General features: G+C 40.9%; 1 protein-coding gene across 1 annotated transcript in view; it reads right to left on the minus strand.

Moving 5' to 3' along the window:
- The window catches only part of OSBPL6 (oxysterol binding protein like 6), a 207317-nt gene that overhangs the window by 65895 nt on the left and 125617 nt on the right, over positions 1 to 15805 (minus strand). The gene's annotated exons all lie outside the window — the stretch shown is intronic.

Raw genomic sequence — 15805 nt, forward strand, 5'->3', positions numbered from 1 at the left:
CTAGGGCTTCCCTGGTGGCACAGTGGTTAAGAATCTGCCTGCCAAGGCAGGGGACAAGGGTTCCAGCCCTGGTCCAGAAGATCCCACAGGCCACGGAGCAACTAAGCCCGTGCGCCACAACTACTGAGCCTGCACTCTAGAGCCCGTGAGCCACAACTAGTGAGCCTGCATGCCACAACTACTGAAGCCCATGCGCCTAGAGCCCATGCTCTGCAACAAGAGAAGTCACCGCAGTGAGAAGCCCACGCACCGCAACAAAGAGTAGCCCCCGCTCGCCGCAACTAGAGAAAGTCCGCATGCAGCAACGAAGACCCAACGCAGCCAAAAATAAATAAATAAAAATTAAAAAAAAATCGAATACATATGAGAATAGTACAGACTTATAAGGATATAACATGCAGTGAATCAAAGTGACAACATGAATTTCTGTTTATTGGTATGGAAAAAATAGCCATGATGTTCTGTAAACTAAAAAATCAGGCTATAAGGAGTATGTAGAATATGATGATGTTAAACATATAATCAAAATATATTTCAGAATGTTAACAGTAGCTGTATAGAGGTGGTGGGATTATAGATGATTTTTAATTTTTTCTTAATTTCTTCCTAATTTTTTAGTGCAAAAAATATACATTATATTTGGAAAAAATTAAGCACTTTATATGAAGGGATAAATCTGAAAGACGTTAAAGGAATAATTCAATGGAGTTAATATTTAGATATAGGCTGAAAATGTAACATTTTTCCTCTAGTTATAACATTTCATTGTTTCAATAGACAAAGTTGGATTTTATTACTTATTAAGGTCTCTTTTTAGTATCTCACTGGAAAACTATCAGATTAATGTTTGCTTTTTTCATAAAGAAAATTACACTTTGACCTGAGCCAAATTATTCTAATTTCTTTAGGTTTTCAAGCTTTTGGTTATTTCTGTTACCTTGAAAACAAGAAGTCTGATCGTAAATTTTTAAAATCCTACCTGAATGCTTTTTTAAGTCATTTATTAGAAAGAGGATAACTGAAGTGAAAGATTTAGGAATTGCTCCTATTTCTCCAACTTGTGAGGAAGCAGAAGAAATAAGAACAGATATTTTGGGGCCAAATACAAAGCTGGGCAGGGAGAGCGAGAATTCCTAATCCGACAGCTGAAGTGTCCAAGGACGATTTAAGCATTAAATGGGACTCTGCTCTTTCCATTCCCAGGTTCACTTGAATTAGCAGGGAAAAATGATACAAGGGACTGAGCATCGACATACTCAACATCAGCACCTTTTGTGGGAGAGTCAGAAGCAAAGGCATACTACAGAGAGAAAAACAGGGAGTGTGTGTTCAGATCTTTAACAGACAACGGGACCCCTATCATTTGAATGTTGGTGCGTTTAAAGTTGTCTCAGAGGTCTCTGAGACTGTCCTCAATTCTTTTCTTTTTAAGAATATTTATTTTATGTATTTATTTAGCTCTGTCGGGTCCTAGTTGAGGCACACGGGAACTTTGTTGCGGCATGTGGGATCCTTCATTGTGGCTCTGGGCTCAGCAGTTGCGGCGCATAGGCTTAGCTGCCCCGTGGCATGTGGGATCTTAGTTCCCCGACCAGGGACTGAACCCTAGTCCCCTGCATTGGAAGGTGGATTCTTAACCACCGGACCATCAGGGAAGTCCCCTGTCCTCAACTCTTTTCATTCTTTTTTCTTTATTCTGCTCTGCGGCAGTTATTTCCACCATTCTATCTTCCAGCTCACTTATCCGTTCTTCTGCCTCAGTTATTCTGCTACTGATTCCTTCTAGTGTATTTTTAATTTCAGTTATTGTGTTGTTCATCACTGTTTGTTCTTTAGTTCTTCTAGGTTCTTGTTAAATGTTTCTTGTATTTTCTCCATTCTATTTCTGAGATTTTGGATCATCTTTACTATTATTACTCTGAATGATGTGGTACATATATACAATGGAATATTACTCAGCCATAAAAAGGAACAAAATTGGGTCATTTGTAGAAATGTGGATGGACCTCGAGACTGTCATACAGAGTGAAGTAAGTCAGAAAGAGAAAAACAAATATCATATATTAACACATCTATGTGGAATCTAAAAAAAGTGGTATAGATGATCTTATTTACAAAGCAGAAACAGAGACACAGACATAGAGAACAAACGTATGGATACCAAGGGGGAAAGGAGGGGGTGGGATGAATTGGGAGATTGGGATTGACATATATACACTATCGATACTATGTATAAAATAGATAACTAATAAGAACCTACTGTACAGCACAGGGAACGCTACTCAGTGCTCTGTGGTGACCTAAATGGGAAGGAAATCCAAAAAAGACGGGATATATGTATACGTATAGCTGATTCACTTTGCTGTACAGTAGAACCTAACACAACATTGTAAAGCAATTATACTCCAATAAAAAAAAAAAAGACAATGGGAACAAATGACCTGGGACTTGCATTATTTACTTGTTCATGTTAATATTCTGTATGGGATCCTATTTAAAACATAGCAGCTGAATATGAAATTTAGATTTATTCTGAGATCATATAATTAGGAACTAAAATGAGAATTGTTGTTGAAGCAAAAATTGTATTACTTTCTAGGATGTAATCATCTCCCCTCACACCCCTTCAACTTCTTTTTTGTGTTTAAAAATGACAAAAGTAATATATGCTCATTATAAAAAATTCAAGTACAGCATAGAAATATATAAAAGAAGTCAAAGTTCCCACCCCACTGTTACTCTCCCCACCCCTCTAGCTTCTGCAGCAGTGCTTCTCAAACGGTTGTCCATGAACCCTGGAGGTCCCCAGGGCCCTTTCAGGGCATGTGCAAGGTGAAAATTGTTTTTATAACAATACCAAGATGTTATTTGCCTTTTTTACTCTCATTCTCTCACTAATGTATAGTGGAGTTTTCAGAGGGTACATAACATAAGGATCCTTCTTTATCTTCACACTTGCAGATGGCTAGGCAATAAAATACACATAACATTTCCTCCGGCTTCCCCCTCCCCCCAACAAATAAACATGGTAAGAAATGCAAAACTTGGAAAGAAACTTGACCTTAGCAACTATGCAGGCAAGAAATAAAGGATTAACTCAGGAACTTAGCCAGGTGAAAGAAAGTAAATCGCCTAATTTACAAATCAAGCCACAGAAACAGAAATCAATTTAGGGTATTTGAAGTGTGATAAAAAAAATGAGTTTTGTCTCTATATAGAGACCTGGGGATACTTAAAATGTTGCTGGGATTTTGTGGGTCAGAAGGGTTAGTGACCAAACAAACCAGGACAGCATCTGTAAAATACCTACTGCAGTACCTGTCACAAGAAACACAACATTAGTCTTTTCTCCACCCGATTTTACAAAAGTTCATATTAGGGAAGAAAAGTAAGAGGTTCATTCATTTCAAACATTTATAATATAGTACACATGTAAACTGAATGAACAATCCAAACCCCAAATTTTGTTGATTTTCCAAGGAACAGAGAATTATAAAAATGTTTCCTAAGATACAGTAAGTACATGAATATTTTTATTACCACAAATATATATATATATTTTACTGAAAAAGTAAAGCATGATTTATAAAACTACCAGCTGATACCTATTATTATAAATGTAACTAGCTTCAAAAAATAAGCTATTTCATTTAATTTTATAATGATAAGAAGTCAAAAGGTCTTATACAAACTTGTGCAGTATATCGTATATTTGTATATTATTCGAACGTATCATCTATCCAATAATAAAAAATTAATCCACTACCTTAAGAATTGGCTTCAAACTCATGGTTTTTAAATAAGAGCCAAAAGTATATCCCTTAAGTTTTGTAATTACATACACAACCACTCATTGTTTTTAATGAAATATCCAAGTACTTGAATGCTACTTTTTAATATTGAAGATATGAAGAAGACAGTTTCCAAATCTGTCATACTCAGTCTTGGATTCTAGTTCAACTGGATGCTCCATGAAAGTAAGAACCAGCCCATCTTCACCTTGGTATCCCACTCCCTTTACCCCTAGCACAAGGCCCTGCATACCATAGCCAGTCAATTTCTAGAATTTTTCAGTGCTCTCTGATTAATTTGTAGAGAACAGTCCCTCAGCAATCATTAACACAAGATCAGGTATAAAACTGCCTTTTAGCTTCATCTTGGAAATATCAAAATCACAGCTCCAATAGAATAGAACTTTTGAAAACACTTTAAAATAAGGACTTTTAAAATAGGAACATCTGGTGAATTAATCACAGAGCTCTTGTTTATTAGATTTGAAGCTGTGACTGGTCAATGGAGAACACAAAAAAATATAATGTGGCAACAGCTTCAGTAACAAATTAAATCTTCATAACGTTCCCTTTAATATCAAAATTTGTGCTGTACTTCTTCGGACTTTTGTTCACAAGCTGGCTATTTTCATATTCTTTCATGGTGACTTGGAAACACATGCCACGTACCTTCAAGGTGTTATACATATTATATAAGCAGGTTAACTAAAGGGTTACATAAACCTGTTAATTATTCTTTTAAAATCAAGTTTTCTTTCAAATACTAAACTTACAACTTAATTTCCAGGTCAGTGTTTTTTTCTTTAAGACTTTTTTTTTTTTCCCTTGAGCAGTTTTAACTCCACAACAAAACTAAGAGAAGGTACAGAGATGTTCCATATACCCTTTGCCCCCACGCATGCATAGCTCTCCGCCATTATCAACACCTCTGACCAGAGTGGTACCATTTGTGACAACTGATGAACTTAGGTTCATTCCAGATCAGTTTTTTAAGGAACTAAGAACACACAGAGAAGGTGGAAGTACTCACCCATCCTGTGTTCCCCCTGCTCAGAGAGAACTGATGCACACTTAGCTTAAAACCAGGAGTCTAGCACACATACTTCACTGCAGCTCTTTAATTTGGTAAAAGTTTGTTCCCCAGGTAGCATCCACTGATCTCAATACCTCCTCGGCAGCAAGCGGAAATCTGCCAACATGACTAAAGTCTGGTTTACCTGGTGTCAAAGATGTGGGTAAACAGACGATGAGACATTTAACAATAGCTGAACGGTTTAGTTGCGACTCCCGCAGAGAGAAACGTGACTCTCAAAATGAAAGTCCACAGAACTGCTGAATGAGTCTCTTGGTTTGTCCAGCCTGTCGTTTACTTTAATTTCATTTTAAAGATGTAAGAGAACTGCTGGAAATATTTTAGGTTGTGGCTACCAACCTCTGTACAGACTCACTTTTCGTACAAATTTAAGACGTAATAAGGAGAACTGGACCATTACTCTCTGAATGTTAACTCCTTTGAAATTGTTCGTCTCATTATTTTATCTAAGCTATTTTTCTATTCATGAATTACATAAAATATTTTCAAAGAATAATATCCAAAATGATTTATAAACTTCTAAAGTATTTTCTTATTCAAGCTTCTGGCTGTTAGACTTGTCTCTCTTCTAGTTCTACCTAATTCTGACATAGCAACACTATTTCAGTAATACTAGTAACCTTTATAGTGTTGATGATGATGACAGTGGTGAGAGTTAATATTTAGTGCTTCCTATATCCCTGTCTCTATGCTTTCCATGGATTATTTCATTCTGTCTTCATAAAAAGCCTTTAACTAATTACTATTAAATTTATTTTATGGCTGACTGAACAGAGAGAGGCACAGTAAGGTTAATGACACAGAGTCAATAAGTATTGGAGTTGGAATGGAAATCAAGATTCTCCTCTGGACTCCAAGCTTTTAAATACTGCCCTCTACTAAAGTTAAAGCTAATGTTAGACGACAAAAAATCACAGCAATTTCAAGTAGTGTTTAACCTCAAGACTAACTGAACACATCTACCACAACCTTTCATGGAAACAGAGGGGCAGAAATGAGTAAAACAAACAAACAAAAAAGGCTACAGCACTCTTAAATATGGTACACCCTTGAGGTTTGTTTCCAAGTTTCAAAAACTAAGAGCAAGCCAGCTAGCTTTTACTTCAGGAATGCAGTGTCTGACGCAGAGAAAACAACATGAGTTTTGCAGTCACACAGACAAGCATACCAACCCCCATGCTGCTATCTACCATGTGCCTTGGGCAGATCATGAACCTTTCTCAGCCTCCATGTTTTCCATCTGTAAAATGGGGATGTTAATGTCTAGCTTGGAAAACATTGCAAGTCACTGAGTTGGCACCCAGTGTATGGACAGTGCTGCCTACATGCTGGCACACAGCAGGCACTCCATAAATGGTAGCTAACAGCTCAGTTATAAATGCTGTAAGAATAAATGTTCCCGAATACTGTGCATTCTTATTTCCACAGAAAGATGTGTTCAAACACCCTGCAGGTGTACCACACCTGAGGACCCTTTTGAAAGCAAAGAATCCGTACCTGACATGGCCATTATGTTACTTGGTCAATCTAGCAACCATAGTTAGCACCATGTCATGACCAGAGCATCGGAATTTACAGAGAAAGCTGACAAAGTGAGTAGAGACAGATGCCCTAGATACCTGCCAGTGGGAAAGCAACAGCAGCGGATGGCAATGCACATTCTGCATCCCTCTGAATGTCTACAGCAAAAGTGGTGCACGGACTTGCCTGCTGCCTTCTTAATAATGTCCTTCAAGGAATTACTTTTATTATTTTTGGAATAGCATAAAATATTAAAATCACCGAAGCCAGAAGGCCATGACTGAAGAAGTAGTAATTCTACTACTTTCTCTATAGTAACAGTTATCTTACTCTCACTGAAAGACGGCAGAATTGCATTAATAATAACTCTTGGGCTTCCCTGGTGGCACAGTGGTTGGGAGTCCGCCTGCCGATGCAGGGGACATGGGTTCGTGCCCTGGTCCAGGAAGATCCCACGTGCCGCGGAGCGGCTGGGCCCGTGAGCCATGGCCGCTGAGCCTGCGCGTCTGGAGCCTGTGCTCCGCAACGGGAGAGGCCACAACAGTGAGAGGCCCGCGTACTGCAAATAAATAAATAAAGCAGTTTTGTAAACTTATGGTCCTTTGGGATGATGTTTTTATAGTCCTAATGAAACACCTGAAAATGTACTCTGTAAGAGCAATGATGTCCAAACCTGGGTGAATAACAGTCTCCTGCGGAAGCTTCTATAAACAACAGATTCCCAGACCTCGTCAACAACCTACGAATGAGACCCTCTGGGGTTCACAACCTTGCTGCTATAAACATGCTGACCCAAACCAGCCAGCTCAAGGTAATAAGATAACTTCTTTTTTTTTTTTTTTTTTTTTTTTTTGCGGTACGCGGGCCTCTCACTGCTGTGGCCTCTCCCATTGCGGAGCACAGGCTCCGGACGCGCAGGCTCAGCGGCCATGGCTCACGGGCCCAGCCGCTCCGCGGCATGTGGGATCTTCCCGGACCGGGGCACGAACCCGTGTCCCCTGCATCGGCAGGCGGACTCTCAACCACTGCGCCACCAGGGAAGCCCAAGATAACTTCTTAAGTGAGAAAATAAGGCAGGCCAAGAGAGCCAAAGTGTTCTGGCAAACATACCAGGGCAAGCAGTGAACAGATTCTTTCTCAGATAATGTTGAGTTCTAAATCACTTGTGGGTAATGAGCGTGAGTGCCAGGTGGCAAATTTCCTTCCAGTGGTCTCAATTGCAGCACATTTGACATGGACTGAACACATACTGTAAACACCAAGCAGAAGGGGCAGCAATATCCAAATGGTGGGGAGAGCAAGAAATCTGTGGGGCTGCTCATTTTGTTTCATGGAAAAGGTTAATTGCAGTTTTCAGTAAACAAATAAATGATCAGAATTTCTCATTCCAAAAGCAATACATGTAGTGAAAGTACAGAAAATGTAAAATTCAGGAATGCACAAAGAACATAAAATTCACCTTTGATACCAGTACTTCACAATAATTATTAACATTTTCGTCTATGTACCTTCTGGTCTATTGCTTCCCAGGCCAATGAGGATGTGAAAAATCACTGTTATTGCTGAGTGAAAAAAAAAATGAGGAGGAAATGCGTAACTCAAAAATAACTGACAAATGCTGCCTTACGAAGTTCACTTAGACAAGTACAGAAGGCCTTTCCCCTAGACATTCCAGCTTGTCAAACCCTACCACAGAGCAAATAGTGAAGTGGTCAAGAAAAGGGGTGCAGAATCAGGCTTCCAGGGAGCAAACCCTGTCTTAGCTGTTCATTAGCTGTGGCCAAGATATTTCACCACTTTATGCCAGTTTAGTTTTCTGAAAAAGGTGATGGTAGCTCAACCTTCCACAGTGAGAACTCGTGAGATGTCAGCTGTTGCTGGTGTTGCTCTATTATTCATGAACTTTTCCTAATATTTAGACTTTTCAGAACACCCAATTTACAAAATGTACCTAAGTCACAGAAGTTGGTCATAGTGTGAGTTTCTGCAAGCGGATATTATTTTCCTATCGACACTGGTCGTCAGTCCTAAAAGTTAGGTTCCTTGGGATGAATGGAATCCCCAAAAGCCTAAATTGGAAGCAAGTCAGGAATTTAAACATACCTAGCACCACGGGCTTTATTTACCAGCATCACTATGGTGAGGACACTGCAGATTTTCATGTTAGGTTAGTATTTCTCCCTGAACTGAGAGCTAGGTCCCAGGGTCACCCGGCAAATCCCTGGATCCACTGAATCCTACGATTTTTCTATTTAGATACTGGCAGATTTCAAATTGTATTCCTCTTCACTGATAAGACTGAAGATGATTTAAATTGGAGGTTAGGTATAAATCAAGAATGCTTGAATTCTTCTCTCCGGAAATGAGAGAATTTTTGTTTGAGGATCATTATATTTTTCCCAACCCAAAGATGGAAATAGGTTTCATATTCAGAAAATAAAGATACTGTATTTCAAAGCAGTAATTTGGTTATTTCATTTAGCAAAGCTATTTGAAGAAGATGCTTCAGAGGTTCAATTGGAAGAAAAATATTCCAAGTCAGTTCACACATATGCTGGGGATATTTTTATATCTGTTTGTCTGTTTGCCCAAGAAGAAAACTTCTTATGAAAACCCTGTACATAAAGTATAGTCACTGATGAGGAACATTTTTACTTTCTGGTTTTCTAGATACCTTCTTCACTAATAATGAACACTGCAAAAATAGCAGATGCTGCTGATATCAGAACTGGGTGGTTATATGGTGGTAAACCAGCCCATGGTTACATGAGTCTCACTGAATCACCACTTGGGACAGCCTTCACATGTTACCAGTCAGGACATTAACTGAATGAGCCACAGTTGGTTTTGTTAATTACTGTTGATTATGTATAGGAAACATTTTTAGATACCCATGTAATTGATATCTTCTATTAGGTTGGAATGATTGACCATAATACTGAATATATATTTTATTAATAACTGGCAAGAAGATTAACTACCAGCTTCTTATGACTGACTAATAATATTTTTTTCCTTAAAAAGTTCTTTATTTTATCATCTCTGAGCTCCTGTAAACTTTAAGTCATTATAAGGAATAGCTGGTATTTTTTTTTCTTTGATTTTTCATTAAACAAAAAGATTGAGTCACTTGAGCATTTACAATGTCTAACCCGGTAGAGCTATAACAATTCACTCTAGTAATGGATACTATCACCTGGTAATTATGTGTTCCAAATCCCAAGTTCTTAGAGGAACAGTATCTGATTTTCTGAAATGACTTGATAGTGACACAAATAAAAATAATCACTGGTTCTAAGCAGGGGCCTTACTTTAAAAAATGTAGATCCTTGGCTGATCCCAAACTACTGAAACTGTCTCTACAGGGTGGTCCCAGTCTTGTATATTGTAAAAATTCTCTAAAATATGTAATCATAAGGGCAATTATCAAAACAAACAAACAAACAAAATCCAGTCAGCCAGCCATAAACTTAGCCAATTACATAACATTACTGTAAAATAAGTACTATGAGAGACTGGAAACAACTCTTGTTTTAAAATAGAGTTATCTCCCACCCCACCAATATTTTTAACATCTGTGCAGAATGCTCCCAATGCTTTGCTTCTGTTTGATATCACTGCCTTCATAAGCCTCAAGCCATTTATTCTACCACACAATCACTGTCAGCAGCAAGCAGGAGGGTCTGTGCTCTCCTGGTACCTTCTGCCACCTCTGGACCATCCCTCTTCTACTCTCAAAATCCACTGTTCTTGAGAGACTCAGCATTCCCAACTATACTACTTTCTCTCCTACTAATCATCTCCCAACTGCATGATTATTCCTTCACAGCTACCAAGGCCTCTGGAACCTGGTCCACAATCTTCCTCTCCATGCCAAATCCTCATTCATTTGTTCATGCAAATATATTCTGAGCCATATCATATGCCAGGAACTGTAGGAGGTGCTAGGGATACATTATTAACAAAAGAAAACCCTTGTTTCCAGGGAGTTTACACGGCAGTGATACGGAATAGAAGAAGAGGATACAAATAAAAACAGATAAATATGTAACGTGTCAGGTGGTGGTTAATGCTCTGAAGACAAATAAAAGCAGGTAAGTGTACAGTGAGTGATGTGGATACACAGGGGAGAGCAGGAGAAGGCTACCCAAAAAGGGTACATTTGGAGAATGATTCAAATGTGTGAGCACACATGGGGATACTTGGAAGAAAAGCGAGCTGGTCTGAGGGGGGCCAAAAATGCAAAGGCCCTGAGGTGGCACCCTGCTTGGCACATCGAAGGAAAATGCTGGGGAGAACTAACTGAAGTGGAACGTGGTAGGAGATGGGACCAGAGAGCGATATGCAGATCCAGATTATGAATAACATTGTAGACAACGGTCAGCAATTCAAATATTTCAGGACAGATGAGAAACCACTGGAGACCTTGGAGCAGGTGAGAGGCTTGACCTGACTTAGGTTTTAAAGGGATCACTCTAACTACTTTGTAAAAAATGACCTGTACGTTGGTCAAAGGTAGAAGCACAGAGAGCAGTTAGAAGACTATGGCCATAGTTTGGGTGAGAAATAAGGTGGCTCAGACCAGGGTGGAGGGCGAGGAGGAGGGAAGCAGAGGTCAGATTCCAAGGATATCCTGAAGGCAGAACCAACAGGATTTACTGAGGGTCTGAAGTGGGGTGTGAGGAAAAGAGAGGAGTCGAGGATGGCTCCTGGTAAGGGTTTTAGCCTTTACCAAATGAAAGGACAGAGTTGCTGTTTACTGAGATAAGGGGGACTGGGAAGGAGTAGATTTGAGAGTGAAATTAAGAGTGCCGTTTTGGACATGTTAAAGTTTTGTTGTTGTTGCTGTTGCTGTTTGTTTGTTTTTATTTTTGGCCATGCTGGGTCTTCATTGCTGCGCACGGGCTTTCTCTAGTTGCAGTGAGCGGGGGGCTACTCTTCGTTGTGGTGCGCGGGCTTCTCGTTGCAGTGGCGTCTCTTGTTGTGGAGCACGGGCTCTAGGCGCATGTGCTCTAGTTGCAGCACGCAAGCTCAGTAGTTGCGGCACGCAGGCCCTAGAGTGTGCGGGCTTCAGTAGTTGTGGCGCACGGGCTTAGCTGCCCCACGGCATGTGGGATCTTCCTGGACCAGGGATTGAACCCATGTCCCCTGCATTGGCAGGTGGATTCTTAACCACTGCACCACCAGGGAAGTCCGAACATGTTAAGTTTGAGATGCCTTTTTAACATTCAAGTGGAGATCACCCCTAGTCACTTAAATATTATTGTGGCTGACTTCCTGACACCCCGGATCAGGGTCTGTCAATTCAAATGCTTTCAAGGGCCAGGCAGGAAGCATGAAGTATTGAAATACAATAAGGAGAAGTAGAGACTGTGGCTGATGAGAAAAGTAAATGCCCCATCTAAAGGGGAAGCTGCTCCTGAGCCCAGTCTAGTTGCCATTTGGAGTCTGGGCCCCGTGTTCCTTTACCTTCCCATTTTTGAAATAGAAAGAAGAATCTGGATTTTCAACAACCAAACCTTAGGGAAATAAAAAAGTTCCATGATCTATCAAATTCAAGAAGTGCTCAGTTAAATCAAGTTCTGACTGCAGGATTTATTGGTGTCCTTAATTTATTAATTTAAAAAATTGCAAAAAAAGATTGTGTTCAGCATTTCTCCAATCTACTTGACAGCAGACCCTCTTTTCAGGCAGCATCTCAAGGGACAAGCGTTCCTTGGCACATACTTTGGGAAATGCTGGTTTATGCAAAAGTCCTAGATGTCTAATCAACCTATTTCCTCTTTGAAAATTGTAGGGAGTATATACCTTGCAGTTTAAGAGTCATAGTTGATCTCACACACACACACACACACACACACACACACAGCCAATTTTGTTAGATGTTCTAACATCTAATACCAGACTTGAATAAAGTGTGAATGGAGCAATTACTAAAGTCTTCCAACTTGTTAAATACTAAGTGGGGCCTTGACCTCTCCTTGGTGAAAAAACAGTGAAATCACAGGGGCACCGAATCACTTCATTTCCCATCTCCCCTCACTCCTTCACCTGTTGGGCTACATAATTTAGTGACAGGAAGGGCTGCCAATTACTACTATGCACTTGACAGATGTTCTTTGTTTTACTTATCTATGAGGAAGGAAGAAGGGAGAGGACAAATAAACCTGGAATGTAAAATCTGTAATAAAAAGACAAGACTAATATTGTTGCAGGTCTTTAAAAATAACCTCTAGGATACATTAAAATATTTAAGAGGCAAGGCTTGTCTCTGAAGAATTAAGAGTGCGTAGTCTGTTTAAAAGAGCTCACAATACAGTTGAGGAGATCAGTACATAACAAGATAATGAATGTCAAATATTGTCAAGAAGTTCTATAAAGTTTAGAGAAGGGAAAGTTCAACGTGGGCTTGAGCGGCCAGTTGAGAGTGTCACATGAGCTGGTCTTTGAAGCATAGGGAGGTATCAGGTTGAGAGGAGGGTGGTGGGAATTCAGTGCAGGAAAGACAAGGGCAGAGATGGAGATAAGGCAGTTTTGGGAACCATTAAGCAGACAAGACTGTACAGGTTGGGAGGAAAATGGGACACTGAGGCTGGATCCGATCATGGTGGTCTCTGGATACTAAGTAAAGAAATCTGGCCTTAATCATGTAGGTAACTGAAAGTCTTTGAAGGAATTTTTTTTTTTTTTTTTTGCGGTACGCGGGCCTCTCACTGCTGTGGCCCTTCCCGTTGCGGAGCACAGGCTCCAGACGCGCAGGCTCAGCGGCCATGGCTCACGGGCCCAGCCGCTCCGCGGCATGTGGGATCCTCCCGGACCAGGGCACGAACCCATGGCCCCTGCATCGGCAGGCGGACACTCAACCACTGCGCCACCAGGGAAGCCCTCTTTGAAGGATTTTGAGCATGAATCTGCCAGATTCAGGAAATTTGATCTCAGGAGGCCATAAGGAGCCAGTGAGGCAAGAGCACTCTGCAGGATCCCAGGTTGAGGTGATGAGAGTCTGGTCTGGGGAGCCGACAGTGGGACTAGAAAGAAATTACGATATTATGAAGGAGGAAATAATCAATAGGACTTGTTAACCTATTGAGTGTGGGAGAGGCAAAGAAGAAAGGAATGGCTTTGACCCTGGGTCCATGACAGAATGATGACCCTCATAGCAAACTGGTTTAAGCATACCGATTTAAGGTGAAAATGATACAACTAAGGAGAGATGCCCAATCAAGTAATCAAGGACTAGAACGTGGGAAGGACAGGCAAGAAAGGTGCAGTAAGGTACCACTGTACGGTATATGCAGTGTGCTAGATCCTTTACCAATATGATCAACTTAGGAGAGAAATAGGGATGGACTTGGCAATTTGACACCATCTACACAGATATCAGTCAAATCAGAACTGTAACATTCAATGAAGACTACTTCATCACTTTCTCTATGTCCCTTCACTACGAAAACAGCCATCACACAAAAATAGATGCATTAAAATACACTACATCATATTATATCCCAAGATCACTCAGAGTTTCTGATTTCCGTAAGTTAATACTGGATTTTAAGAAGTGATGAGACAAGGAGAGAAAAGAACTGTAATTGTTCTTTATTCTTCTCTCCCTTGAGGGGGATTAACAGACACAAAAGAGGAGGCAGGAAGGAACCAGAGGAGAAAGTATTTGGGAGAGTTTCCACCTGCTGAGATAAACAAGAATGAAAGTAAACTCTTTCCTTAAAGAATAATAACCATTTGAACAGTGTCTCTTACTTTTCCAGAATTCATTATCAATTTGCAGACGTGCTCCTTTATTCCCATAATAAAACTTTCCATCCACAAGCCAGCCAGGAGTCACCCATTCCACCTTTACATGTCCTCTGGCAGACCAGGATCTCAGTTCCTCCCTGTTGTTTAGCACGCTCACCCCAGAGCTCAGATGCAACAGCAGCTCAACAGTGCGTGACAGATGTTTCTGCAGCAGTCAGCAGTCTTTTCCATTTGCTATAATTCTCCAGGGTGAATGGGGTCCATCCCTTCCTTCCCTCAGCAGCCAGAAAGGCCATGCTGCTTAAAATGTCTCTCAATTTAAATGCCCAGGGCAAGGGAAAAATGAAGAAGCCATAACGAGAAAGGACAGAGAGCCAAATGAAGGGTAGATTAAAACTGCAAACTTAGAAAGCATCTCAGCATGCAGTAGGAATTTAACATAAATGTGTTTTCATTCATGGTACTCTTAATTTTTTTAAACTCTAAAAATGTAATGCAATAAACATTATAGCTGTGTGTAATCACAGATTTAGTTAACGGTGTAACTGCTTCTAATGAACAGAATGTAGACATCCTCTTTGATTTCTATAACAAAAACACCAATGTCAAAAATTCCCAAGGATAGAAATATCTGCTTTAGAATCTGTGAAAGATATACACACAAGGAAACCCTGATTCTTACAGATTCCCCTGCAATCTCTTGCTAGAAATAGGAGAGGGAGTTCTGAAAGGGTTTGTAGACTGAGGGTTCCTTAAGGAACACCCCCAGAAATGCATTCCCACCATCTAAAAGAATGAATTCTCACGTGGAACTGGCTGTCTCAAGACCCAAGTCTGTACTATGGAATATCAGATAACTGATGTGTGTACTTCTAGAAACTAGGCAATATACTTTCAACATATAAAATGGGGGGAAAGAGAGGGGGACCTTCAAGATGGTGGAGGAGTAAGATGTGGAGATCACCTTCCTCCCCACAAGTACATCAAAAATACATCTACATGTGGAACAACTCCTACAGAACACCTACTGAACGCTGGCAGAAGACCTCAGACTTCCCAAAAGGCAAGAAACTCCCCATATACCTGGGTAGGGCAAAAGAAAAAACAGAGACAAAAGAATAGGGACGGGACCTGCACCAGTGGGAGGGAGCTGAGAAGGAGGAAGTTTCTGCACGCTAGGAAGCCCCCTCACTGGCGGAGACCAGGGGTAGGTGGGGGGAAGCTTCGGAGCCACGGAGGAGAGCACAGCAACAGGGGTGCAGAGGGCAAAGTGGAGAGATTCCCACACAGAGGATCGGTGCCGACCAGCACTCATCAGCCTAAGAGGCTTGTCTGCTCACCCGCCGGGGCAGGTGGGGGCTGGGATCTGAGGCTCAGGCTCCAGAGGTTGGATCCCAGGGAGAGGACTGGGGTTGGCTGTGTGAATACAGCCTGAAGGGGGCTAGTGCACCACAGCTAGCCAGGAGGGAGTCCGGGAAAAATTCTGGACCTGCCTAAGAGACAAAAGGTCATTGTTTCAGGGTGCACGAGGAGAGGGGATTTCTTCCCTGTTTGCCCACAGAAGGCAGAGTGCCGCCTAAACGAGCTCCAGAGATGGGCGCAAGCTACGGCTATCAGCTCGGACACCAGAGACGGGCATGAAACA

The sequence above is a fragment of the Lagenorhynchus albirostris genome, chromosome 6, assembly GCF_949774975.1.
Source record: "Lagenorhynchus albirostris chromosome 6, mLagAlb1.1, whole genome shotgun sequence".
In the NCBI taxonomy this organism is placed as follows: Eukaryota; Metazoa; Chordata; class Mammalia; order Artiodactyla; family Delphinidae; genus Lagenorhynchus; species Lagenorhynchus albirostris.